The sequence below is a fragment of the Ictidomys tridecemlineatus genome, chromosome 12 (genome assembly GCF_052094955.1).
Source record: "Ictidomys tridecemlineatus isolate mIctTri1 chromosome 12, mIctTri1.hap1, whole genome shotgun sequence".
NCBI classification, from domain to species: Eukaryota; Metazoa; Chordata; class Mammalia; order Rodentia; family Sciuridae; genus Ictidomys; species Ictidomys tridecemlineatus.
Genome location: NC_135488.1, coordinates 29248979 through 29276849, shown reverse-complemented (window position 1 = coordinate 29276849; position 27871 = coordinate 29248979). Strand labels below are relative to the sequence as shown.

Below are 27871 nucleotides of genomic sequence, written 5' to 3'. Positions count from 1 at the left end.
GATTAAGAGGCTTATCAATGATTTGTCGAATGAGGAAGTCCCTGAGGGAAAATGACAGCTTGGTTTCTTTCTTCCAACCCAGTATTCTCTCCACCACACTAGGATAAGCACCCTCAAGCAGGTTTTAATCTTACCTCCAAGAGATGGTTCTTCCTGTAACACTAAGTGTTCTCCAAAAATGTATAAATGAGGGGAGGAAGGACAGGAAGGAAAAGCAGGGGGATCATGAACTAAAATTGAACTCCATGCATGTATGATTTTGTTGGGATGAGCCTAAATACTATATATAAGTATAATGCTTTAATTTTTTAAAATTTTTTTCAGTTGTTGATGGACCTTTATTTTATTTATTTATTTTTATGTGGTGCTGAAACTCCAAGCCAGCGCCTCACACATGCTAGGCAAGCTCTGTACCACTGAGCCACAGCCCCAGGCCAATGCTTTAATTAAAAAAAAAAAGGCAGGCCAGGCATAGTAGTAGGCACCTATAATCCCAGCAATTTGGGAGGCTGAGGCAAGAGGATCACAAGTTCAAAGCCAGCCTCAGCAAAAGCAAGACACTAAGCAACTCAGTGAGACCCTGTCTTTAAATAAAATACAAAATACAGTTGGGGATATGGCTCAGTGGTCAAGTGCCTCTGAGTTCAATCCCTCGTGCACCTCCCCCTCAAAAAAGAGAATATACAATCAAAAAATTATATTGACAAGCTATTGTGTATGGTGTGTTGTGTTAGACAGAAAGGAGAGAGTAAGACATCAAGTCACCTGTCCTTAAAAAAACAGGACCACCACCATCTAGACAGGGAGTCAACTTCTGCATGGCAACCCAAGGCTCTGTCCCCATCAGGGGTGGGATGCAGGTGAGCTGTTACCTATAGAGCCTCACTGGAAGACAAGTGTCTGTCCCTGTTCTCATAACTAACATCACACTCAAGCCTGTCCCTTTAATAATCTTGAATTCAGCCACTCACTTTCTACTGAGCCTTCGAGAAAGCTCAGAAGGTGGAATCATCAAAGTCACCTCCTGGAGGTGACAACCTCAGCAGAACATGGTATCATCAGAGCCAGCCAGGGATTGCAAAGGACTCGAAGCCTGTGTTATTCAGGTCCATGTGTGGGAGCAGGATGCTTATGAGAACATCATTCATCATGCAGAGAGGAAGAAATCCAGGCTGAGCCCACAGCCTGCAGCACTATGACTCCCCCCTTCAACACCTTTTCATGACAGTTCTTTCATGGTCTAACCCCATTCCTATGTCTACCCTCAAGTTCAGTGAGCCCTAGATGACGACAGCCTCCATTTCATGGTGAAAACACACCCTGCCTGTCCTGTCCTTCCTACTACCTGCTTTTTTGACAGCCAATTCGTCTTTCTAGTCCTCTAGATGGTCCAGCTGTTCCAGGCTTTAGACTAGATTTCCTGTTTTCTCTCTTCCTATGGACAGCTCCAGTCAAAACACACTATCTAAATTTAAATAATTACTTCCTGTATTCCTAAGCCACTGACCTCTGGAATCCTCACTGGCCTATTTTTTAAAGATTTGTCTCAACAAAGAAATCTTCCTCTGTTTCCCCAAATGAAGACAAGCAGCACCTGGAGCCAGACATGCACAGCTCTCATAAATATTGTTCATTAAATATATTCTATGGGCATTTAAAACTATAGGTGCCTGATATCAAATTAAAATTCCACTTGATCACATCAAGTTGTCCCTTGGAATCCTCAGGGAATTGATTCTAGGATACCTGGCAGATTCCAGAATCCACAGATGCTCAGGTCCGCACTATAAAATAGTGCAGTATTGCATAAAACTTACACAATCTTCCATGTACTTTAAATCATCTCTACTTGTCTTACCAAATATGATGACTATATGTCACTTCATTCACAAGAATTCAGCATATAGTACAGTGCATGCCTAATTAAAATTTTGCTTTTTGGAACTTTCTGGAATTTTCTATTCAAAGATTTTCAGTCTGCAGTTGGTTGAATCTGTGGCTGCAAAGGGCTAACTATCTTACACATCATATTTCTACATAAATAGCTCAAGTATATTTAAAAAACAGCCTTAAGAAAGTAATAGGAAAAGTGGATTTTAAAAAGAAAACTCTTTGAGATGACTATAGAAAAGCTTAAGGATCTTTTTCTCTATTTTGTTTTCCAAATGCAAAATTCCTCTCCCTGCAGGTAGACACTGGAGGAAAGTTTGGCTTGACTATAGCTACTTACAGGTCACTGGTGTGGCATGGGTAGGGGGCTGCCTGCGTCTGAGTGGTCGGCTCCAGGGCTTCCTGGCCAGTCTGTACTTCAATGATGGCTCTTTCAATCATGTCTTGCAGTGGGACAAAGATGTAGTTATATTTGAACCCATCAGCTGGTAAACTCTGAGGATGGAACTTCCAAGAAGGGTTTTTTATCATATCTGTTCTCATGCTGTGTAAGACGCTGGTCCGAATTGTATATGTGACATGGGGTGGCAATTTGAGAGATGTTGATCTGATTCTCCTGCGGACTAAGGAACTGTTGAATATGACACCTAGTGGCAGAAAAGGAAAAATAAAGCATCATCACAACTTAGGTAGGGGCATGCACATGTCACACTGCTCAGACTGAAAGACTGGTGGATTGTGGGCTTCAGCACACCCTCCTACACCTACAGGAAGAGACTCCAGCCCCAGGAAGGCAAAATCAAGGCTCATTTCCACAAGCAATGTGTGGTAAACTTGATCCAAGACCTGATTCCCAGTCCAACATACCTTTTTATCTTTATTAATAAAACCATGCTATGGTGACATAAGATAGTATTTTATTTGAGGGAGGATTTGAAAAATTGTGTGAGCCTTCTCAAGTAATCAGTCCTTCCTTTCTTCAAGTGGCAGATGCATCTGAAGGCACAGAATCCACCTCTGAGGTTATGCAGCATTCATAACTCAAGTATATGGAATCTGTCTTATGTCACATGGGTTCTTTACATTTTATGCAAAACCCTATTATGAGATAAATTTTGTTCTCCCAAAATTTATGTTGAAGTCCTAACCCCCAGGACTCCAGAATGTGACCACATTTGGAGACAGCATCTTGAGAGGAATTATCAAGATAAAATGAGACCTATAGGGTGGGCCCGAGTTCAATATAACATTGTCTTTACAGAGACAATATAGAGGGAAGATTATATAAAGCTATAGAAGAAGATAGCCATCTACAAGCCAATGAAAGACATTTACAGAAGATCTGTCCCTCACTATCTTCAAAAGGAACTAATGAATGTCTTTTTGAAAAAAAATTTTAATTTATTATTTTTTATTTATCCTACTTAGTTATGCAAGACAGCAGAATGCATTTCAATTCATTGTACACAAACGGAGTGCAACATTTCCATTCTCTGGTTGTCTTGACCTTAGATTTCCAGCTTCCAGAACAAATTTTTATTGCTTATTTCACCCAAGCTATAATACTTTACCATGGTGGTTCCAGCAAAAAATATAAAACCTCAAGAAAATAAATACATAATTGGAGGCCGGAGATGTAGCTCAGTGGTTCAGTGTGAACTTAGCTTGTACAAAGCCCTGGGATCAAACCCCCAGCACCAAAATTAATAAAAATAATAATAACTTTTTGTTCAAAAAGAATAAAAAAGGATATATTATACTTAACTTGAATAGGTACACATATAATAATGGAATCTAACTGACCACTATCTTTTTTCTCCCCCAGCCAGGATATCAAGATACTATGTTAAAAATAAAGACTATAGAGGAAATTAAAGCATAACTTCAGTCAGGAAAAATGTGACCACAAAATAATGTCCAAAAAAAAAATAGTGAAAACAGATACATCAAGTTGCATTCTCTTCAGGATGCTGAAAATGTCATTGGTTATTATGGCATGAAGCCCAGCTTTCCATTAACTCGATGTATATATTTTTCTGCTTATTTATGTTTTATCTGGAAATGATCCCTTTTCTTTTAGAGCCAACATAAGGTAACATTAAGGAAAATTATGCAAAATGACCACCTTGGAGAGGCAGTGCCCGTGTGAACATATTTGCTCCTTACTTACTGGCCAAGAAGTTGTTTTTCTTCATGAGTTCATGGGCTTTAGTTTCCAGGATGTCAGCTGACTCCACAGCCTGGAAGCGATCCAATACCACGCAAGAAGAGAGATTCACCAAGATTTGGCCCAAGAAACGGAAGCGTCCAGCCCCTGCATGGTTAAACATCTTGTCTAGCATCCCTCCTGAGGAAAATAAACAGATTACCACACATCAACTTCTGTTTCACATCAGTCCTTACTGTTCATATAAAGGGGATTGCAAAACACAAAGTTGAAAATGAATATGAATTCCTTCATTCAAAATTTATCAAAAGAGTGAAATTTTGTTCATATGCAAAATTTGCTACTTGTTTGCCAATTGTAAATTCTACTTTTTATATAAGTTATCTATAATGCTAATGCATCTAAATATAAAGGAAAAAAAAAGTTGATGAACAAAGGGTAAGATTACATCCCAAGGAAATTTGTGAAAGTGAGAACCAGACAAAATAAACAAAGATGGAAAGGTCTATGAAGAGTAGGGTGAAAATCTTTCAGAAAACTCAGCAAAAAAAAAAAAAAAAAAAAAAAAAAAAAAAGTTGATGTTCCAACTTGGATCAAGTAACTCTAAAAAGTATGACTCCTCTGAAGCAGCAGGTATTTTGTGAAAGTCACTTTATGGTATTAATTTTACAGAAAAAAAATATCAATGAGTATTGGCACTGAGGAAACACAGTCCTCCTACACCCTCTGTCTTAGATTGTACATTGGAAATGAAATACACCAAGAGATTTGCATTAGCAACATCTTGGCTCTAGAAGCTGAACATTAAACATTTTCAGGGAAAAATGCTGAGGTGTCTTGTTTTTTTTATTTTTTTGTTTTTTGGGGGGAAGGATGGATTTTTTGCTTTTGTGTGTGTGTTTTCACTCGGTTTCAGAAAGTATTTGGAAAAAAAGGAACCTAAAGAAAGAATATAGAATAGAAACAGTATAGAAAGAGACAGGTGCAGTGGCGCACACCTGTAACCCCAGCGGCTAGGGAGTCTGAGGTAGGAGGATTGCGAGTTCAAAGCCAGCCTCTGAAAAGCAAGCCACTAAGCAACTCAGTGATACCCTGTCTCTAAATAAAATACAAAATAGGGCTGGGGATGTAGTTCAATGGTCAAGTGTCTTGAGTTCAATGCCTAGTATACTCCATCCCCCAAAAAAGAGTATAGAATGGATACACAGAACACACCTGGGGAGGGAAAGCATCCTGAGAGATCATAGAACACATGAGAACACATGAGTGGCTGGGTAGGAACAGAGCTTCTCAGTTTGCTGTGTCTGAGGCCCTGCTAGCAGATGATGCATCATAGCCCCAAGTCATAGGCCACTATACAGAGGACATGTGTGCCTCCCACTCTTAAAGCATGTCTGAGAGAAAGCCGCCTTCTCCCCACTGTTCTGGAAAAATGCTCACCTAGTTGGTATGATGTTCACGGCAGAAGGGGCTCCACCCACCCTCTCCTTAATGACATCCAGAGAGAGTCTCTTTCCTCACTCAGGATTTTATAAAGAAGAGAATTGGAAAGAACTGAACATACATGAAAATATGCCAAAAAAGACATAGCCAATTATAAAACTACATAAATAAAATCACTGTGTGGAATAGCTATTAGTTGCCCATGACCACTGCATTGGCTATGGGGACCTGCATATTCTAGTCTCAAGCAGTTGATGGACATCAGCTTCTGGAACAGCCCCCCCAAAAGCACTATAAAAAGCGAGGTTACAATGTGTTCCCATCAGAGAACAGTAGCTCAGGCCACAGTCCAGCAGCATCAAGCATGGAGACATTCGATTGACTGAGAGTGTTCATTTCTCAACAGTTTCACAGTCAACAATTTCTACAGTTTAGGGCTAGAAAGAATATTTGCCTGTTTGGATGATGCAACCAGAGAGGAACTAGAGGGATCCCAAGTCAGGGGTCCTCTACCTCTCTGTGTCCTGAAGCCCCCACAACTAGGAAGGTATTTTCTACTTTGGGGAATGGGAGGGAGCCTACCACAGAACATCTTGGGAGCCCTCAGAGAGGTTCTGAGCCTCAGAGTTAATGGCATGGGGTTGGCATTGACATAGAATGCTAAAAAGGATGGCTATGGTCTATTCTGGCCTCCATACACCCTACCCTGCCAGGTGCCAGACCCTGCTCACTGAACAGAAGGGCAAAGGGTGCTGGTTTCAACAGTTTCTATTTATGGAGCTCCCTGGGCCTGGATATGGAAACAGGTCCTTGCTGTCTGGGTCTTCTAGTCTAAGTATCAAACAGAGTTGAGTACTTGCTCACCACTCCCCAGTGGGCAGCTATGGATGTTTAATCCTCATCCTGTTTATGAAATGGGAATGATCATAATCCTGTAATTATCATCTTAAGGTAAAATTAAATAAAGTAACACATCTTGTCTTCACTGTGTCTGGTACAGAGTGAGCATGCAATCAAAATTCCACAGTATCACAGTTATTAATATATAAAATTGATTTCTAATAGAGGCACAGAAAAAAAAATGCACTGCCTTTAACTTGCTCTAAGTCTCAGATATTAGCTCAGGTAACATGGCATGATTTAAGCAATGTTCTGGGTAGCAGGTGGATTTCCAGGCTTCCACCCACCCCCACCCACCTCACCCAAGATGGAAAGTTCAGTGTTCCCATTCATCTGTCCTGGAGAGATAGATGGCTGCACGGTGGCCTGGCTTGGCTGATGCAGGAATAAAACTGACACTAGTAGTTCCTCTATGTCCCTCTCCAAGATGGTACCATGTGTCTGAAACTGCCCTTGGCTGATGACCCCAGCATGCAGTGTTGACCTCTCTAATTTCCACTGCAGACACTAGTGAAAAAGGAGAGGATAGGGGTGGAGAATGCAAGGAGACAACAGAGATCCTAGACAAGTCTTTACAAGGTAAATTTTTGTGAAATGACATTGGTGCATATGAGAAAAAATATATTGCATGAGTCTACTCCCCATTAATTTAGTATAAAATTATTTATCTAATTTCCCCCAAATGTTGAAATAAAGTGATGCCTGTACACAATTCATCATATTCTCTCCATGACTCTCCATGAGGTCTGGTACCCTTCCTGGCACCTGCTACAGTCTCCACATATCAGGGTCTAGAGATGTCATTTTTTTTTTTTTTTGCTGTGAAATGCTACTTAAAGGTGTGGTATTTATGGGTTATGCAGTGGCTGTGATGAAAATTCCCTTGGAGATTCTGTTGTCTTCTAAATAGTAGGAGTATAGAGCTAAAATTGGATATTCTTATGTGCAATGACAGTGTGGGGAGCCATCAAAACATAAGACACCTGAGTGCTGCAAAATTGACAAGACACAGCTCCACTCCAGTAGTAGTTCTTCTATTTATTCCATGTCTGACATCAAAAAGTTATTCAGTCGTTCAAAGTTTTAGTTTCCTTATTTATAGCATGAGTAAAGCAAAACTATCCCCATGAGATTATTGTGAAACTTAAAGTTTTATGCATATATGTACGTATGTGTGTTATATATGTATAAATTACCTATTTTTGATTCCTCTGCATGAAACTAAGCAGAACATTTAAAAAAGAAAAGACCAGGGCTGGGGATGTGGCTCAAGTGGTAGTGTGCTTGCCTAGCATGCGTGAGGCCCTGGGTTCGATTCTCAGCACTACATAAAAATAAAAGATATTGTGTCCATCTAAAAAACTAAAAAATAAATATTTTTTTTAAAAAAGAAAAGACCAAAGAATATATTATCCATTGTTGGGGAATTGAGTTTTTAAGGAAGAGTTGGAGAGTTTTTAAAATTTTATAGGATGGTTCAAACGGAGTGTATCTTTATATTGCATTGTTATATGCTGACCATTTGTTATGAAATATGTTTCCCTGTAAGTTTAGTTAGAAAATTTAACTGCATGTAGATCTAGATGTTAAATGCAATAAAAAGTGGCTTGACCTGAGTATATATAGTATAGCTTTAATTATCTTCCAGGGCAGGAATCAAAGCTAACTGCTTTTTTTTTTTTTTTTTTTTTTTTTTTTTTTTTTTTTATTGGTTGTTCACAACATTACAAAGCTCTTGACATATCATACTTCGAACAATAGTTTCAAGTGAGTTATGAACTCCCATTTTTACCCCAAATACAGATTGAAGAATCACATAGGTTACACATTCACATTTTTACATAATGCCATACTAGTGACTGATGTATTCTGCTACCTTTCCTATCCTCTACTATCCCCCTCCCCCCCATCTTTTCTTTCTATCCCATCTACTGTAATTCATTTCTCTCCTTATTTTCCTTCCAATTCCCCTCACAACCTCTTTTATGTAGTTTTTATAACACTGAGGGTCTCTTTCCATTTCCATGCAATTCCACTTTTCTCTCTCTTTCCCTCCCATCTCGTGCCTCTGTTTAATGTCAATCTTTTCTTCCTGCTCTTCCTCCCTACTCTATTCTTAGTTGCTCTCATTATATCAAAGAAGACATTTGGTATTTGTTTTTTAGGGATTGGCTAGCTTCACTGAGCATAATCTGCTCTAATGCCATCCATTTCCCTGCAAATTCCATGATTTTGTCATTTTTTAGTGCTGTGTAATACTCCATAGTGTATAAATGCCACATTTTTTTAATCCATTCATCCATTGAAGGGCATCTGGGTTGGTTCCACAGTCTAGCTATTGTGAATTGTGCTGCTATGAACATTGATGTGGCAGTATCCCTGTAGTACGCTCTTTTAAGGTCTTCAGGGAATAGACCAAGAAGGGCAATAACTGGGTCACATGGTGGTTCCATTCCTAGCTTTCCCAGGAATCTCCATACTGCTTTCCAAATTGGCCGAACCAATTTGCAGTCCCACCAGCAATGTATAAGAGTACCCTTTTCCCCACATCCTCGCCAGCACTTGTTATTATTTGACTTCATAATGGCTGCCAATCTTACTGGAGTGAGATGGTATCTTAGGGTAGTTTTGATTTGCATTTCTCTGACTGCTAGAGATGGTGAGCATTTTTTCATGTATCTGTTGATTGATTGTATGTCCTCCTCTGAGAAGTGTCTGTTCAGGTCCTTGGCCCATTTGTTGATTGGGTTATTTGTTGTCTTATTGTCCAATTTTTTGAGTTCTTTGTAAACTCTGGATATTAAGGCTCTATCTGAAGTGTGGGGGGTAAAAATTTGTTCCCATGATGTAGGCTCCCGATTTACTTCTCTTATTGTTTCTCTTGCTGTGAAAAAACTTTTTAGTTTAAGTAAGTCCCATTTGTTGATTCTTGCTATTAACTCTTGTGCTATGGGTGTCCTGTTAAGGAATTTGGAGCCTGATCCCACAATATGTAGATTGTAGCCAACTTTTTCTTCTATCAGGCGCAGAGTCTCTGATTTGATATCAAGGTCCTTGATCCATTTTGAGCTAATTTTTGTGCATGGTGAGAGGAGGGGATTCAGTTTCATTTTGTTGCATATGGATTTCCAGTTTTCCCAACACCATTTGTTGAAAATGCTATCCTTCCTCCATTGCATGCTTTTAGCCCCTTTATCGAATATAAGATAGTTGTAACTTTGTGGATTAGTCTCTGTATCCTCTATTCTGTACCATTGGTCTACCCGCCTGTTTTGGTACCAGTACCATGCTGTTTTTGTTACTATTGCTCTGTAGTATAGTTTGAAATCTGGTATTGCTATACCACCTGATTCACACTTCCTGCTTAGAATTGCTTTTGCTATTCTGGGTCTTTTATTTTTCCATATGAATTTCATGATTGCTTTATCTATTTCTACAAGCAATGCCATTGGAATTTTGATTGGCATTGCATTAAACCTATAGAGGACTTTTGGTAATACCGCCATTTTTATGATGTTAGTTCTGCCTATCCATGAACAGGGTATATCTTTCCATCTTCTAAGATCTTCTTCTACTTCACTTTTTAGGGATCTGTAGTTTTCATTGTATAAATCTTTCACCTCTTTTGTTAGGTTGATTCCCAAGTATTTTATTTTTTTTGAGGATATTGTGAATGGAGTGGTTTTCCTTATTTCCATTTCAGAGGTTTTGTTGCTGATATACAGAAATGCCTTTGATTTGTGCGTGTTGATTTTATATCCTGCCACTTTGCTGAATTCATTTATTAGTTCTAGTAGTTTTTTTGTAGACCATTTTGGGTCTTCTAGGTATAGAATCATGTCATCTGCAAATAGTGATAATTTAAGTTCTTCCTTTCCAATTTTTATGCCTTTAATTTCTTTCGTTTGTCTAATTGCTCTGGCCAGTGTTTCGAGAACTATATTGAATAGAAGTGGTGATAGAGGGCATCCCTGTCTTGTTCCTGATTTTAAGGGGAATGCCTTCAATTTTTCTCCATTCAGAATGATGCTAGCCTGGGGCTTAGCGTAAATAGCTTTTACAATATCAAGGTAAGTTCCTGTTATCCCTAGTTTTTCTAATGTTTTGAACATAAAGGGATGCTGTACTTTGTCGAATGCTTTTTCTGCGTCTATCGAGATGATCATATGGTTCTTATCTTTAAGTCTATTGATATGGTGAATTACATTTATTGATTTCCGTATATTGAACCATCCCTGCATCCCAGGGATGAATCCTACTTGATCATGGTGCACAATTTTTTTGATGTGTCTTTGTATCCGATTCGCCAGAATTTTATTGAGGATTTTTGCATCTAGGTTCATCAGAGATATTGGTCTGTAGTTTTCTTTCTTTGCTGTGTCTTTGTCTGGTTTCGGAATCAATGTGATGTTGGCCTCATAGAATGAATTTGGAAGAACTCCCTCTTTTTCTATTTCCTGGAATAACTTGAAAAGTATTGGTATTAATTCTTCTTTAAAGGTTTTGTAAAACTCCGCTGTATACCCATCCGGTCCTGGGCTTTTCTTGGTTGGTAGTCTTTTGATTACTTCTTCAATTTCATCCATTGATATTGGTCTGTTCAAATCGTGTGTGTCCTCCTGACTCAGTCTGGGCAAATCATATGTCCTAAGAAATTTATCGATGTCTTCACTATCTTCTATTTTATTGGAATATAGGTTTTCAAAATAGTTTCTAATTGTCTTCTGTATTTCTGTGGCGTCTGTTGTGATATTGCCTTTTTCATCCCTTATGTTAGTAATTTGAGTTCTCTCTCTTCTTCTCTTCATTAGCATGGCTAAAGGTTTGTCAATCTTGTTTATTTTTTCAAAGAACCAACTTTTAGTTTTGTTAATTTTTTCGATAGTTTCTTTTGTTTCAATTTCATTGATTTCCGCTCTGATTTTAATTATTTCTTGCTTTCTGCTGCATTTGCTATTGTTTTGCTCTTCCTTTTCTAGGGCTTTGAGATGAAGTGTGAGCTCATTTACTTGTTGGTTTTTCCTTTTTTTGAGGAATGACCTCCAGGCGATGAATTTCCCTCTTAAAACTGCTTTCATTGTGTCCCATAGATTCCGATAGGTTGTGTCTGCATTTTCATTTATCTCTAAGAATTTTTTGATTTCCTCCTTTATGTCTTCTGTAACCCTTTGATCATTCAGTAACATATTGTTCATTTTCCATGTGATATTGGATTTTCCCTTCCTTCTTTTATCATTAATTTCCAGTTTCAATCCATTATGATCAGATAAAATGCATGGTATAATCTCTACCCCTTTATATTTATTGAGGGTTGCCCTATGGCATAATATATGGTCTATTTTTGAGAAGGATCCATGTGCTGCTGAGAAAAAAGTATATCCATTCGATGATGGTTGGTATATTCTATATATGTCAGTTAAGTCTAGGTTATTGATTGTGGTATTGAGGTCTATAGTTTCTTTATTCAACTTTTGCTTGGAGGATCTGTCCAATGGTGAGAGAGGTGTGTTGAAGTCACCCATAATTATTGTGTTGTGGTCTATTTGATTCTTGAACTTGAGGAGAATTTGTTTTATAAACTTCGAAGCGCCATTATTTGGTGCATAAATATTGATAATTGTTATGTCTTGTTGTTTAATGGTTCCTTTTAACAGTATATAATGTCCTTCCTTATCCCTTTGGATTAACTTAGTCTTGAAGTCGATTTTATTCGATATGAGGATGGCCACCCCTGCTTGCTTGCGAGGAGCGTGTGCGTGGTATATTTTTTCCCAACCTTTCACCTTTAGCCTGTGTATGTCTTTTCCAGTCAGGTGAGTCTCCTGGAGACAGCATATTGTTGGATTTGTTTTTTTGATCCATGTTACCAGCCTATGTCGCTTTATTGGAGTGTTTAAACCATTAATGTTTAGAGTTACTATTGATATATGGTTTGTACTTCCAGCCATATTTGATTATTTATCTCGTTTTTTTTTTTTTTTTAATTGCGTTTGTTTCACCATGATTAGTTTTCCCCCCTCCGTCTGTCTTTACTGAGGTACTTCCCACTGTTGGCTTTGGTTATTGTTTTCCGTTTCTTCCTCGTGAAGTGTTTTGCTCAAGATGCTTAGCAACGCTGGTTTTCTGGCTGCAAATTCTTTTAGTTTTTGTTTATCGTGAAAGATTTTTATTTCATTGTCGTATCTGAAGCTTAATTTTGCTGGGTACAGAATTCTTGGTTGGCATCCATTGTCTTTCAGTGTTTGAAATACGTTATTCCAGGATCTTCTCGCTTTCAGCATCTGAGTTGAGAAGTCCGTTGTTAACCTTATTGGTTTACCCCTGAATGTAATCTTTCTCTTTTCTCTTGTAGCTTTTAATATTTTCTCTTTGTTCTGTATATTGGATATCTTCATAACAATGTGTCTTGGCGTTGGTCTACTGTGATTTTGTATGTTCGGTGTCCTGTATGCATCTACAATTTGAATATCTGTTTCCTTTTTTAATTCTGGAAAGTTTTCTGTGATTATTTCATCTAGTAGATTACTCATTCCCCTTGTTTGAATCTCTATCCCTTCCTCTATCCCAATGACTCTTAAATTTGGTTTTTTTATATTATCACATATCTCTTGTATGCTTCTCTCATGATTTTTAACCAGCCTATCTGAGATGGCTAGCCTCTTTTCCAGATGATATATTTTGTCTTCATTATCTGATGTTCTAGCTTCTACTTGCTCCACTCTATTAATGATACTCTCATTTGAGTTTTTAATTTGGTTTATAGTTTCCTTCATTTCTAAGATTATGGTTTGATTCTTTTTTATAGTCTCTATCTCCTGATAAAGATGCTTAACTTCTTCCTTTATCTGTTTGTGTAATACATTCTCAATGTGTTCTTTCGCTGCTTGAATTTGCTGTCTTGTATCCTCTTTAAGGTTCCGTTCCATCTGTCTCAGGTGTTCCATGAGTTCTTTATATGACCATTTTTCTGGTGGTTCTATATCCTCCTGAATATTTAGGCTGCCCTGCATTGTTTGCACTCCTTTTCTTCCTTGCTTTTTCATGCTGTTCATATTGTTTCCTGTTCTGTTTGACTGCTGAGTTACTGTTTACTCCTATAAATATATTTGAAGCTTGGGAGGAAAGGTATTAGAAGGGATGGGTAGAAGTCACTAAAGAGAATAAGAGTAAGCAGGTAGAATTCAAGGAAGGGGGAATAAGAAAATTAAAAAGAGATGTAAAGACAGGAGAAAAGAAGGATAGAAAAGAATAGAAGATTAAAAGGGATTTAAAGAGAAATAATAATAGTAGAAATGGAAAATGAGATTTAAAAAATAGAATAAAATAAAATAAGATGGATTAAAGAACATTTAAAAAGACAGTAAAAAAAAAAATTTTATAAATGCAGTCCTAGAGTTCGATTAACTGCTCTTCCAGTGGGTGGAGCTATGCCCACCGGGCCAAGTTTCTCCTCTCAGTAGGCGGGAGTCAATCACTGTGCACTGGTACTTCCTCCAGGATTGGGCGGGTCTCCCTTCCTGCTGTTCGCTGTGTGGGCGGGGCCTTTTGCAGAGCTGGTCAGGGGTCGTTTGCAGCACTGGGTTGGCAGGTGGAGGGTGGTCGTCTGCAGCTCCAAACCGCCAGAGGAGGTTCACAGAGTCGGGCCCTCGGGGCCGGGCAGGCAGTGTCTGCTCCCCCACTCACTGCAAGGGTGTAGGCAGCGGCCGCTTGGCGGTAGCCATCGGCGGTTCACAGAGCTGGTCTGCGGGGAGCCCAAGCAGCCAAGCAGGCAGCGCCAGCTCCCAAGTTCACTGCACCATGTGAGCAGCGGCTGGTTGAGGTTCACCAAGCCAGCCTGGGGGAGGGAGGGGGGACAGGCAGACAGCCAGAAACTGCTCCCAAGTTCGATGTTACGTGTGGGCGGTTCACAAAGCCGGGCTGCGGGGACCCAGGCAGGCCGCTCCTGCTCCTAAACTCGCTGCAGCGTGTGGGCGGCGGTCGGCTTGGGGTTCACAGGGCCCACCCGCGGGGGTCCAGGCAGGCAGCAATGGTTCCCAAGAACAATGCAGCGTGTGGCCTGCGCCAGCTGCGATTCAGAGAGCCACCTCACAGGACCCAGGCAGGTCGCTCCTGATCCTAAACTCGCTGCCGCTTGTGGGCGGCGGTCGGCTTGGGTTCACAGGGCCCGCCCGCGGGGATCCAGGCAGGCAGCAATGGTTCCCAAAAACAGTGCAGCGTGTGGCCTGCGCCAGCTGCGATTCAGAGAGCCAGCTCGCGGGACCTGGGCAGGTCGCTCCTGATCCTAAACTCACTGCCGCTTGTGGGCGGCAGTCGGCTTGGGTTCACGGGGCCCGCCTGCGGGGATCCAGGCAGGCAGCAATGGTTCCCAAAAACAGTGCAGTGTGTGGCCTGCACCAGCTGCGATTCAGAGAGCCAGCTCGCGGGACCTGGGTAGGTTGCTCCTGATCCTAAACTCGCTGCCGCTTGTGGGCGGCGGTCGGCTTGGGTTCACGGGGCCCGCCTGCGGGGATCCAGGCAGGCAGCAATGGTTCCCAAAAACAGTGCAGCGTGTGGCCTGCGCCAGCTGCGATTCACAGAGCCAGCTCGCGGGACCTGGGCAGGTCGCTCCTGATCCTAAACTCACTGCCGCTTGTGGGCGGCGGTCGGCTTGGGTTCACAGGGCCTGCCTGCGGGGATCCAGGCAGGCAGCAATGGTTCCCCAAAACAGTGCAGCGTGTGGCCTGCGCCAGCTGCGATTCAGAGAGCCAGCTCGCGGGACCCGGGCAGGTCGCGCCTGCTCCTAAACTCGCTGCCGCTCGTGGGCGGCGTTCGGCTTGGGTTCACAGAGCCCGCTCGCAAGGGTCCAGGCGGTTAGTGTCCGCTCCTATGCTCACTGCAATGTGTAGGCAGCGGCCATTTGGCGGCCCCCGGCGGGACTGTGCCCCTGCTCTGGGTTGCCGAGATTCAGTAGTTTGTGACAATCTAACACCTCCTATTAAACTTACTAGTTCCAGGAAGGTCTCCTTTCAGAGGAAATTTGCTTGAAGTTTCCCAGCAGGACGCATGTGGGTGTATTAATGAGTCTCTCTGATCCCCTTACCACGGAGGCATTGTATGTGCTGCCTCTTCGCTGGCAGCCATGTTCCAGCCCCCAAGCTAACTGCTTTTTAAACAAGGCCTTAAGAAGCTGAATCATGTGTATGTGTGTGTGTGTGTGTGTGTGTGTTTTCAGTCCTCTGTGCCCATAGTTCCATGTCTTTGGTTCTGCCTCCATGGATTCAGCTGACTTCAGATTCAAAGTAGTCAAAAAAAACTGTGTCTTCACGGAACATGTACAGATATTTATCTTATAATTATTCCTTAGACAATATAGTACGAGGATTTTCATAGCATTTACATTTTATTTGTTATTATAAGTAATCCAAAGGGAGATGGGCATAGGTTAAAATACTACACCATTATATATAAGCGACTGAGCAACTGTGAATTTGGTATCTGTAGAGTGTCTTAGAAGCAATTGTTTATAGAAATCAAGAATAAAGGTTCACACACACACACACACACACACACACTCACATATATATAATTAGGAATGAAAGCAAAAGCTGATCATGAATCTCACTGGGTCTTGGAATACTATGCTGATCTCCTTCCTCTGAGAAGAAAGCAGCAATATCCTTGTTGAGTAACAGTTCCTGTACCATGTATTGATTGTTAAAATGCAGTCAGGTATTAATTGCATGTGCTATCACTGTGGAGACTTCCTGTGTTCTCTCCAACCTGCAGGATTAAAGGACACTGCTGAGGGAAAAGGGTGGAATGCAGAGGACAGGATTCTGGGGATGAACCCCCAGGAGCCTGTAACTGAGGCCTTGTCTTCTTGGATCACTCCATCTCCTATGGTATGTACTAAGATATGGGACAAGGTAGAACACACAGGGCCTTTGGAACAAGAGGAGTCATGAGAAAGATGCACAGGCCCACTCAGTCCTACAGAACAAGACAAGAATCCTATAGTTCACACATAGGTTAACATAGTATAAAATTCTGCTATAATTTGGTTTCAAATTCCAGATAACAATAAAAGATGGCCATCGTTTTTCCATCCAATGATTATAACTAAGGATCCTTGGCATAGCAGGAATTAGCAAAAGCAGACTGGAGAATTTAAGAACCTAATCATTTTCAACAAGTGACTCCAACCTATTGCTCTAAGGGGATGATTCTTAATCCATGCATGGCAGACACCTTGAGCCTACAATGCATTGTGATAAGTTGTCCTACACATTGTAGAACATTTGGTAGTACCCAAGCCTCTTCCTATCAGATACCAGTAACATCTCACCAGCTGTGACAACCCAAACAACCTCCATACATTGCCAGTTGACCTTGGAGAATGCCAGCTGAGAATCATTGATCTAGACCGAGTCACAATAATTTCCACTTACAAAAAAAGTCCAGTCAGATTTTAACATCAATGAGTAAGAAAATTCTTCAAAGAAAGAACTCAAAATAAGTCAACAACAACAACAAAAAAAATTGGTAACAACAACAATAACCCTAAAGATAAAAATGACTTTATCTTTTAAGTGGAGGTAAAAATATCACAGAAATAATGACAAGAAAACTTCCCCTAATTAAAGGTTGATAGTCTTTACATTAAAAGAACTTAATATTATTGAAGAACTTTCTGCTTAGTGTAACAGAGAACAACTTATCCCTGACAAATTTTTCTACCAAGAAAAACTAGAAAATACAAAAGACATTTTCAAAATCTTTATAAAGTCTTTAAAAAGCTACCAAGGTACCAAAGACTTGAAGGTCCAAGATCTTTGGTGAGAAAAGGAAAATGTCTGCTATTTGATACCACCAAGGACTGGGAGGATCCATCTCCAGCAATCCCAATACAGCTTTAACTCCAGGGACAACACAGCATGTGGACCCTGGTAAATACAAACTTTTGTTGTAGTATCTTAAGGAAGCTACTCAGGGACAAAAGCAAACTATAAATCAGTTCTGTTTAAAGAAGAGAGAGTGGGCCTACCATAGCTCTCTGCCAGAAAGTGCAAAATGACATTATCTGAAGAAAGTTAACACTATCTGGAGACCTAGATAGATAATTTTTTTTATAGATAATGGCTGGTATTTAAAGAAAAAAATCTAATGAAAAAATATCTAATGTTCCTGAAGATAAACCTAAATTATCAAAAAAACAAGAGGAAAAATAGACTTTAAAAACAATTCACAAAAAGAATGAATTATTATAGTTCACAACATAGACTTCTAAATATGATTATATTTCTAAAAATTAGGTTGAACTAGAGGAACCTTTAGTAGAGAACTAAAAACTATTTAAAAAAAGAAAAATTGTAAATATGAATGGAAAATACAATAATGAAATAAAAAAGTTCTATGGGAATGTCTAATATCAGATTAGACTCAACTAAAGAGAGAATTAATAGACTACAAAACTGGCAAGAAAATTCACAAACTGAAGCAGACAGAGAAAATAAAAAGTTGGAAAACATTGAAAAGAATATAAGAACAATAGGGATAGTATGAAAAATTTTAGTCATGTTTAATTAGAGTTGCAGAAAAGGACAGAGAGAAATGGTCAGAAGAAATATTCTATCACATAATGGCCACGACTTTTCCAAAATGTAAGCTATCAAGCCACTGATTCAAGAAGTGCTACAAAACCGTGCAGTTTTTCTCCTAAAAAAAAAAAATCAAAGCAAGTCATACTAAAACTTCTGAAAAAGAAAAGGAATAAATGGGGAAAAAAAGAGTGGGGAGAGGAAACAAGGAGGGAGAGGGAAAAGGAAGAGAGAAGAAGAGAGAAAGAAATTAAGGGAAGAAAGGAAGAATTGAAATACTAATGGGGAAATATAAATATCTCATATATGTTCTCAGAGGAAAATAAAATACAGTATCAAAATATATAAGACCAAAATTAACAGAACTTACAGGAGAAACAGATCTACAATCATAATGGTAAATTAATAACTGATAGAACAAGCACAGGATACACAGGATTGTACTCAACAGTAGCAGAACCACTGTATGCAGAAACCAACGTTAAACATGTGTATAGACAGTAAGCGAGTCTCAAGAGATTTGAAACAAATGTCATCATTTTGACAGAGGACATTCCCTGACCACTGTGAAACAGAGATATAAAGATAATAGAAAATCCAAATATATAGAAACTATAGTCTTTTAAATTACCCAACACAAAAAAATTATACTAGATATGAAAAAATAGTTTTAATTGATAACGTAAGTGGAACATATCAAAACTTGTGAGATGTATTTAAGGCAATGTTCAAAGGGAAATGCTTATACACACACACACACACACACACACACACACACATATATAACATGATATGTATTAATATAGAAAAAATTAAAAGGATGGAAATTGATGATATAAGTATCCAACTCAAGGAGTTATTTGGAAAAAGGAAAGAAAAACCAGATACAGTGGCACACACCTCTAATCCCAGTGGCTTAGAAGGCTGATGCAGAAGGATGGCAAGGTCAAAGCCAGTCTCAGCAACTTAGCAAAGCCTTAAGCAACTTATCAAGACCCTGTCTCAAAAAATAAAAAGAGCTGGGGATGTGGCTAAGTGGTTGAACATCTCTGGATTCAATCCTTGGTAAATGACAACAACAACAAAATAACCACCAAAGAACATAAAATGATGAGGCCAATCATCATTTTATGATCAGAAAAGACTCAAAATTAATGAAATAGAAAATAAACATAAAGAAATAATGCAATAAATCAAATATTTTTGTGAAAATATTAATAAATATTGATATTTTCTAACAAGACTGATAAAAAAAGGGGTAGGGAAAGGGAGATAGAAGAGAGAGTATACAAATCATTGTTATTAAAAAAATCAAGAATAAAATATTTCCACCAAATCTTCAGATTTGATGAGACTGCTAGGTAAAATTACTCAGATTTTTTTTTCCTTTGTGCACCCATCTTTCAGATGACATTTTTGAATGTGAGCTAACACAACATGGAAATAAAATTAAAATGAAGATGTGGAACCCAGGAATTTTGGTAGCCCATGCCCAGACAGCAAAGAATTCCCAGGAAAGGGCAGCCCAGTGATAGTCAGAAGGATCAATTGCCTTTTCAAGGGTGTGAGGGAGGAAGGGGCTCTGCCAGCTGTCTGCATAGACAGAAGGACTAAACATAAAGAAGAGATTGACACAGTGGGGGCAGGGTAAGGAAGAGCAAATGTTGCATGTAAAAGCAAGAAAACGAGAATCTTCAGGAAAGGGAGAACATGGTAAAAAAGGAAATTTCATTATCATGCATAGCCTAGTTCTTCGTAGGACAATATTTATCTAGTCATTATGTTTTATTACAACTAGAATGGTCATATAACCAGAGTGGGAGCAACCAGGCGGGGAAATGGTGTGATGCAGAACTCAATCTGCATCCTTCAGAACAGGAAATCAATTGATAATTCCTACAATGAATAAATCAAGAAAGACTACTATAGGCATATCATTTAAGGCTATAATAACCAATCCAGAAGAAATCACTAAATAAGTTTAAAGCAATTCATACTTGGGAGTAAAAATGGAAGGGAAGGGGCTCAGAACACTCTTAGTAACAAAGTCAATAGTTTTGAATATGAAGAACCTTTTCAATACAGTTTTTTACAAACCATTTTAAAAATGATAAGGATAATATGATCATTTTTTGTCAAAATGCACATACCTGCACTCATGTAAGTACATATAAATCTGTCTGAAAAAGAACTCCAAGGCTTTTACAATAGCTATCTTTGATGAAATGAAGGGTGGCTTTTTCTTCTGGTTTATTTGTATCTTGTAATGGTTCTATGACAGATATATATTGCTTGTATGATAAGCAAAAAAATAAAATAAAATTATATAATGTATAAAATCGACACAGTGGGTAGGAAAACATTCCCAGGGATTGCATCAATATAATTTCAAATAGTCATTTTAGGGCAGTCTCCAGATACTGGTTACAGGATGAATAAATATATGTATGATGAAGGTCTAAATTTTAAAAGGATGTATGCAGAAAGGTGAGTGAATTCTTTAGCTAAGGAGATATAAATGGGATGTGCAGGGTCCAGCTCAGAGTTAGAGCACTTGCCTAGCATGCATAAGGTCCTCAGCATCACAAAAATAAAAAACTGAATAGAGATTTGCTTCTCCTCTGTGATCAATCCTCCACAACCAGAGCCTTGCAAGGTACCTGTCTTCACACTGTGCTTGTTCATGAAGGGCTGTGCAGAGACACTTGGAAAATAACGTGTTCCCTCCTAGCTGATAAGAGGATCTTCAGTCTCCAAATTTGGGACAGGGGAAGGAATTCCCTTCATAATCTGAAACTTCCATGTGAATCCCACATTTTGGGATCCCACACACTTGTAGAGAAATGTCTGAATTTCTGAGTTCCCCTTAATTTTATAACATAAGTTTATATATAGAAAAAAAACTATTCAAAAGCAATGTTGTTGTTATGGTTTGGATATGAGGTATCCCCCAAAAGCTCATGTGTTAGGCACTGCAGGAAGGTTCTGAAGAGAAATGATTGGGTCCTAAGAGTTTTAACTCAATCAGTGAATTAATCCTGATGGGGCTCACTGAGTGGTAACTGGAAGCAGGTGGGGTGAGGCTGGAGGAGGTAGGACTTGGGAATGTGGCTTTGGAGTATATATTTGTATCTGAAGAGTGGAGTTTTTCTATTTCTCTGCTTTCAGATTACCATGTGAGCTGTTTCCCTCTGCCACACTCTGCCATCATGATTTTCTGCCTCACCTCAAGCCCCAAAAGTAATGGAGCGGCTGTCTATGGATTGAGACCTCTGAAACCATAAGCATCCAAATAAACTCTTCCTCCTCTACAATTTTTGTGGTTGGGTCCTTTAGCAAAATATCTGTTTCAACAGTTGGTTCTCAGCAGCAGCATTTTGAACAAATGGTATCCAAGTACATTGCACACTGTAAGACAACCAAATCAACATCCACACCACTGCATATGCAAAGGGATGAGACCATGGGTGTTCTGGACCAAAAGTCTCTTGGACTTCTGTCAATCCTTGGTTGCAACAACACAAGATGGGAGCCTTGTTATAATAAGCTTTTCAATTAAGACATGTTTTACAAAAATGTTTTAATTGAAAATATTATTTAGGCAGTGATATTTATTTTTCAATACAGATTAAGCATCCTAAAATCATAAAACCTAAAACTATCTGAAATACTTCAAAATCTTAAACTTTCAGAGTGCTGAAATGAAGCCATAGGTGGAAAATTCCATACTGTAAAACTGTAGTTTTACAAGCATCATTAAAATTATCATGTACCTTTTAACTGTATATAAGATATACATAAGGAATTTTGTGTTTAGACTTGGGTCCTATCCCCAAGCTAATACATGATGCATATTCCAATACTCCAAAAAAATCTAAAAACATCCCAAATCTCAAATAGTTCCAAGTATTTCAGGCAAGGGATACTCAACCTGTATTTTTTCTTTTTTAGAGAGAGAGAGAGAGAGAGAGAGAGAGAGAGAGAGAGAGAGAGAGAGAGAGAGAGAGAGAGAGAATTTTTTTAATATTTATTTTTTAGTTTTTGGCAGACACAACATCTTTGTTTGTATGTGGTGCTGAGGATCCAACCCGGGCTGCACGCATACGAGGCGAGCGCGCTACTGCTTGAGCCACATCCCCAGCGACTCAACCTGTATTATTAACGTTAATTAAGTGGTACATTTACCAAATACTTTTTCATAGAAGGGAAGTACTATGCCTAATAGAAAACCTTGCCTTCTTCTAAGCCATTTGCTTCAAGCATATCTGAGCCTTGTCCCTTGCACAAAGCAGAATGCCAGTGTACCAGAACCAGAAAACTGACATGTATCTTTTTCTTGTCTCCAGGTCCCCCAGTGGGGTTAGGCTACTGACCTTAGCATGCCCTTGACATGCCCCTTGTCATATCCCTGACAGAGTCTTGATTCTGTCTCACTGCTTCTAAGCATGGGCATCCCATCTTCTGCAGTGTGACCAAAATAGTTCATACTCCTCTAGAGATCCCTGCATGGACTAGGGATCCATGTCTTTGTATCTTCTATTTGTGAAACACCTACATGTATTCATGGACTGTAGTAAAAGTATAATAAATGTTTGCTAATCGGTAGATTTTTTTTAAATCTGATTTCCACATTTTCAAGTCAATGCAACTGCTTTCAATATACTATTAACTCAATATTAACTTTTTCATACACTCGCTTTGTAACTCAGAGTTTTTGAATTCCAATCAGAAGCCTTTCTTTTTAACTAAGTTCTTTACAAGTCAAACCCTGAATTATCAAATCAGAAAACTACAGGTATGCACAAACTTTGGAGTGTATTTAGTTCAAGCGTTTCAGGTTACAGATAAGAACATAGAAACCAAAAGGACAAGTAACCTGGAAATATCACCCAGAAACTCCATGACCAAAGGGGAAGACCTACAGGGCAGAACCACTGAACGGATGAACCCTGACCTGTGCATCAGCTCACTCACCATATGTCTGGAGGTTTTCAGTGAGTTTGTCCACATCAATGTGCAATTGGCTTTCTACAAAGTTTCTTATAAATTTGTTTTTCAGCGCTTCCTAAAGGAAAATGGTAGAGCTTTAAAAAAATAATTGTATCATATCTCCTTATTGAATAACTTACTAGACTTATTCAACGTTTCATCTTATTGGAAAAAGGCAAACCAAATCCACTTAAGAGAAGTTCTAAAACATCACAATAAACAAGGAGCTAACATTTAATTAAGTCTTTACCTTGAAAAATCAAAGTAATGATTATGAAATTTTAGGGTATTATTGTAATGATATGCTAATACTGAAAATGAGAAATAAATTAATCAGTGACTTTTGGGGCAAACTTTTCTAATGGAGCTATATGGAGCTCCTTTATTTTATATATGATCTCTTCCTTCACATGACCTTTCCACAGGCTGGTTGTAAAGAAGTGATCATCCAAAACCCTGAAGAAGGGACTCTGACTTTTCCTCAGCCTTCTTTTAAGCCTATAATGTGCAAATCTTCATCTTTGGAAGAACCTTTCATTGCATCATCTGTACCACTGTCCTCCCATTATCAGTGGCTCTAACACTCTCCCATTTGTCAAAGGTTTTACTATGGAGATTTCTCCAAAATGATTGTCATCACGTTAATGAAATTTTGCATCTTGATTTTGAAATTAGCATGCGTTTACTTTCATTGTACTTCTACATCCAACATCTGACAAAAAAAAAAAAATACTGATACACTGAGGCTGAATACCAGAATGAAAAAGTGAGATTAATGTTGGAATTTACTAGTTCTCTGGAGAATATTTATATGTTATGCACGCTTTGTTGCCCCACATAAGCTCATACTTGAGAATTTCATGTTGGAATTCTCAAATAGCATGAACTTTCTGCATTCCTCATACTTGCTTCGCTTCACAGGATGGTTCTACCTAATTACATCTGAGGATGACAAGACTTTATTATGAAATCTGAGTGCTTGTACTTTTTTTTAAACAATCCTATCTTCTTTCTTTGGATATTAGTTATTTGCCAGATAACATACAGGGTACTTTGTTATACATTATGTCATTTAATCTCAGGGACACTCCATGCGGAAATTACTGTTGCCTTTTACTGATGGGGAAAACAGGACTGAATTATGGGCATCTCCTAAAGACACCAACACCTCCATCTAGTGGCAGAACCAAGTTTGGACTTCACTACAGACACTGGTAGCTCTCCCTGAACACGATGCCAATGCTAAAAAATAGGATAAAACTTAGGAGATTCGTTGTAAGATTAAAAAGTTCTTCAGGTGATTGGATATGTGACTTTAATTTCTGACATGGCTATGGAGTAAACGGCACTCAGCTGAACTACAGACTTCCAAAGGAGCTGCCCAGTGTTTGAGGCAGGGTTAGGTACATCTTTTTGTAATTTTGAATGTACTTTGCATTCTGTCAGCTTAGCACTTCACATAATATTGTAAGTCACTATTTGTAGTGGCAGCAGAGTCCTTATCAAAATCTAAACTATTTACTACCTGGACCATTGCAGAAAAAAAGTTTGCTGATCTATTTATTTACAACTTAATCCATGAGCAAACAAATTAAAGAAGAATAACCATACAATAATAGCTAAGGAATATGCCTGAGGCCACTTTAAAAAATGAGCATTGCAGACCTCCAACTTCAAGGAACAGAAGGAACCAAGTTCCCACTGTTGCATTCTGCATGCACCAGTTTGCCCAGACTCTGCACCTCCACAGACTGCTCCTGGACAATGACCATCATGGTAAACCCACTCCTAGGAGCCACTGGGACTTGGGACCCAGGACTCCTCTGTTGATAACCAGCCTTATCTCCACAGCTCCTTCACAGCCTTGCCCACTGTTCATTCAATTGCAGGGCTGACCAGAATACCTCCCACCTTCTCTCCAGGTTTGATTTGCATCCCTGTTGGAGATGACCTTGCCAAAAAACTTTTCCAGCTCCCTCTTTTTTAAAGAGCCATTTATCATAATAAAATTCTTGCATAGAATCTCACCTTGGCATCTGCTTCTTGGAGGACCTGGAATCACACTGCAGTATTTCCTCTGTGTCACACCTTATTTCCAAGTGCCTTACATATCCCATCTCACTTAGACCTCATAGCTACTATTATTTCCTCATTACACAAGTATGAGGCCCACAGCCCAGAGAGGTTCAGCAACCAGTACAAGATCACACAGGTGGTGGAATGCAGAGGAATTTTGTACTCAAACCAAATGATCTGGCTCTGCATTCCACAACCTGGACTACTTGTCTGCTAGGTAAAAAATAAACCAAACATGAACCAAAATGCAGACCTATTTTTTCTGGTCAGATCTAACATGAGCTAGGATTTCAAAAATTCCCTAAAATGTTACTAGGTAAACTATCTGTTTAGCTGTTAATGATGGTCGCACTCTGAAGAAGCCATTTAAAACCGTAACCCACTCATTTTGTCAACATTAGGTTGTCAATTCAGAATCTTAGAAAATGATAACAAAAAATAAATTTGTAATTGAAAAGAATGCAAACTCTTTAAAATAAATTTAATATGGAATTGGTAAATATTATTAAATTATTCTTTATTCACATAATAGCACTGTTTCGCATGAGTAGACTCTGGAAAGACACAAGAAGTTCTTACATGAATCCAATCTTATGTCAATTCTACTATTCATCTGGGAAAACCATGCCTGAGAGGACTTTGTAGAATCTTTTAGAGGGCTGCTCCAATGTCTCAGACAGACTCTAGCAGGCAGCTCTCCCAGCCTCAGTGGCTAAGGCACTCACTACTCACCTGCAGTTGGCTGAACATTTGGCCATTTCCACTTCCCTGGAAAAGACTTGATAGCTTCAGTAGTGTTTCTGATAAAATTTTTAGATTGTCCACAAAATAAAAAGTGTAATTAGCCTGTAAAATGAAGCACATTCAAATATGTCTCTTAATTAATTGCTATATTACTATGAATCTTCAGTCCTGTAGCAACTACAAGGTCAACAGGCATTTTCTTTTTTTTTTATTGTTGGTCGTTCAAAACATTACACAGTTCTTAATACATCATATTTCACAGTTTGATTCAAGTGGGTTATGAACTCCCAACTTTACCCCGTATACAGATTGCTGTATCACATCAGTTACCCTTCCATTGATTGACATATTGCCTTTCTAGTGTCTGATGTATTCTGCTGTCTGTCTTATTCTCTACTATCCCCCCCTCCCCTCCCCTCCCCTCCCCTCCCCTCCCCTTTTCTCTCTCTACCCCTTCTACTGTAAATCATTTCTTCCATTTGTATTATCTTGCCTTACCCCTCCTTTCCTCTTATATATCATTTTGTATAACCCTGAGGATCGCCTTCCATTTCAATGCGATTTCCCTTCTCACTCCCTTTCCCTCCCACCTCTCATCCCTGTTTAATGTAAATCTTCTTCTCAAGCTCTTCGTCCCTACCCTGTCCTTGTTTACTCCCCTTATATCAAAGGGGTCATTTGGTATTTGTTTTTAACGATTGACTAGCTTCACTTAGCATAATCTGCTCTAATGCCATCCATTTCCCTCCAAATTCTATAATTTTATCATTTTTTAAAGTTGGTTATGATCTACATACTGTGGGATCAGGCCCCAAATTCCTCAACAGACACCCATAGTGAAAGAGTTAACAACTAGAATCAACAAATGGGACTTCCTCAAACTAAAAAGTTTTTTCTCAGCAAAAGAAACAATAAGAGAGATAAACAGGCAGCCTACATCCTGGGAACAAATCTTTAATCCACACACTTCAGATAGAGCCCTAATAACCAGAATATACAAAGAACTCAAAAAATTAGACAATAAGATAACAAATAACCCAATCAATAAATGAGCCAAGGATCTGAACAGACACTTCTCAGAGGAGGACATACAATCAATCAACAAGTACATGAAAAAATGCTCACCATCTCTAGCAGTCAGAGAAATGCAAATCAAAACTACCCTAAGATACCATCTCACTCCAGTAAGATTGGCAGCCATTAGGAAGTCAAACAACAATAAGTGCTGGAGAGGATGCGGGGAAAAGGGTACTCTTGTTCATTGCTGGTGGGACTGCAAATTGGTGAAGCCAATTTGGAAAGCAGTATGGAGATTTCTTGGAAAGCTGGGAATGGAACCACCATTTGACACAGCTATTCCCCTTCTCAGTCTATTCCCCAAAGACCCAATAAGAGCATGCTACAGGGACACTGCTACATCGATGTTCATAGCAGCACAATTCACGATAACAAGATTGTGGAACCAACCTAGATGCCCTTCAATAGATGAATGGATAAAAAAAAATGTGGCATTTATACTCAACAGGCATTTTATACCACCTCTCCTTGGCTCTTCCCATCTCTTACTTCCTGCCTGTTCAGCATTCTGTCTCTAGTAGTAGACCATCTTTTAGGTACAGCATACAGCCCCAGTACATACTGACCAAATAAAACAACGGTTGTCCACATTTCCTCCTGCAAAATATGTTCTCAACTAAGATCAACTTATTTGTTTTATGGTATCTGACACTGAGGAAGATAGAGTAAAACTAGTGCACATATTGCTTTATTGTTATTGGTTGAGCACATTGGTGTAAGACGTTTGTAAAATAAGTTGGCATCATAAAAACATGCACAGTCACAGATCCATAAAAGAATTCACGTCTTTTTCTCTCAAGATAAAAATATTATATCCTAACAAAATAATTTGAATACAATATAAAATTATAACTAGGAAAATGTCAACTGTAATATTATTATATTTAATAATAGTCTGAAAATAGTGTCAATGCCAAACACACACTCATAGAGGAGGGTTTGAGAGTCCACCACTATCTCCTGAAGGTCATTAGGAGAATCTTCCGGTGGCTAAGAGCTGAAGAGCAG

The 27871-nt window shown here is 39.0% G+C and overlaps 1 pseudogene; it reads right to left on the bottom strand.

Annotated features, from left to right (window-relative positions):
* The window catches only part of LOC144368937 (ATP-binding cassette sub-family A member 13-like), a 405121-nt pseudogene that overhangs the window by 271030 nt on the left and 106220 nt on the right, over positions 1 to 27871 (bottom strand).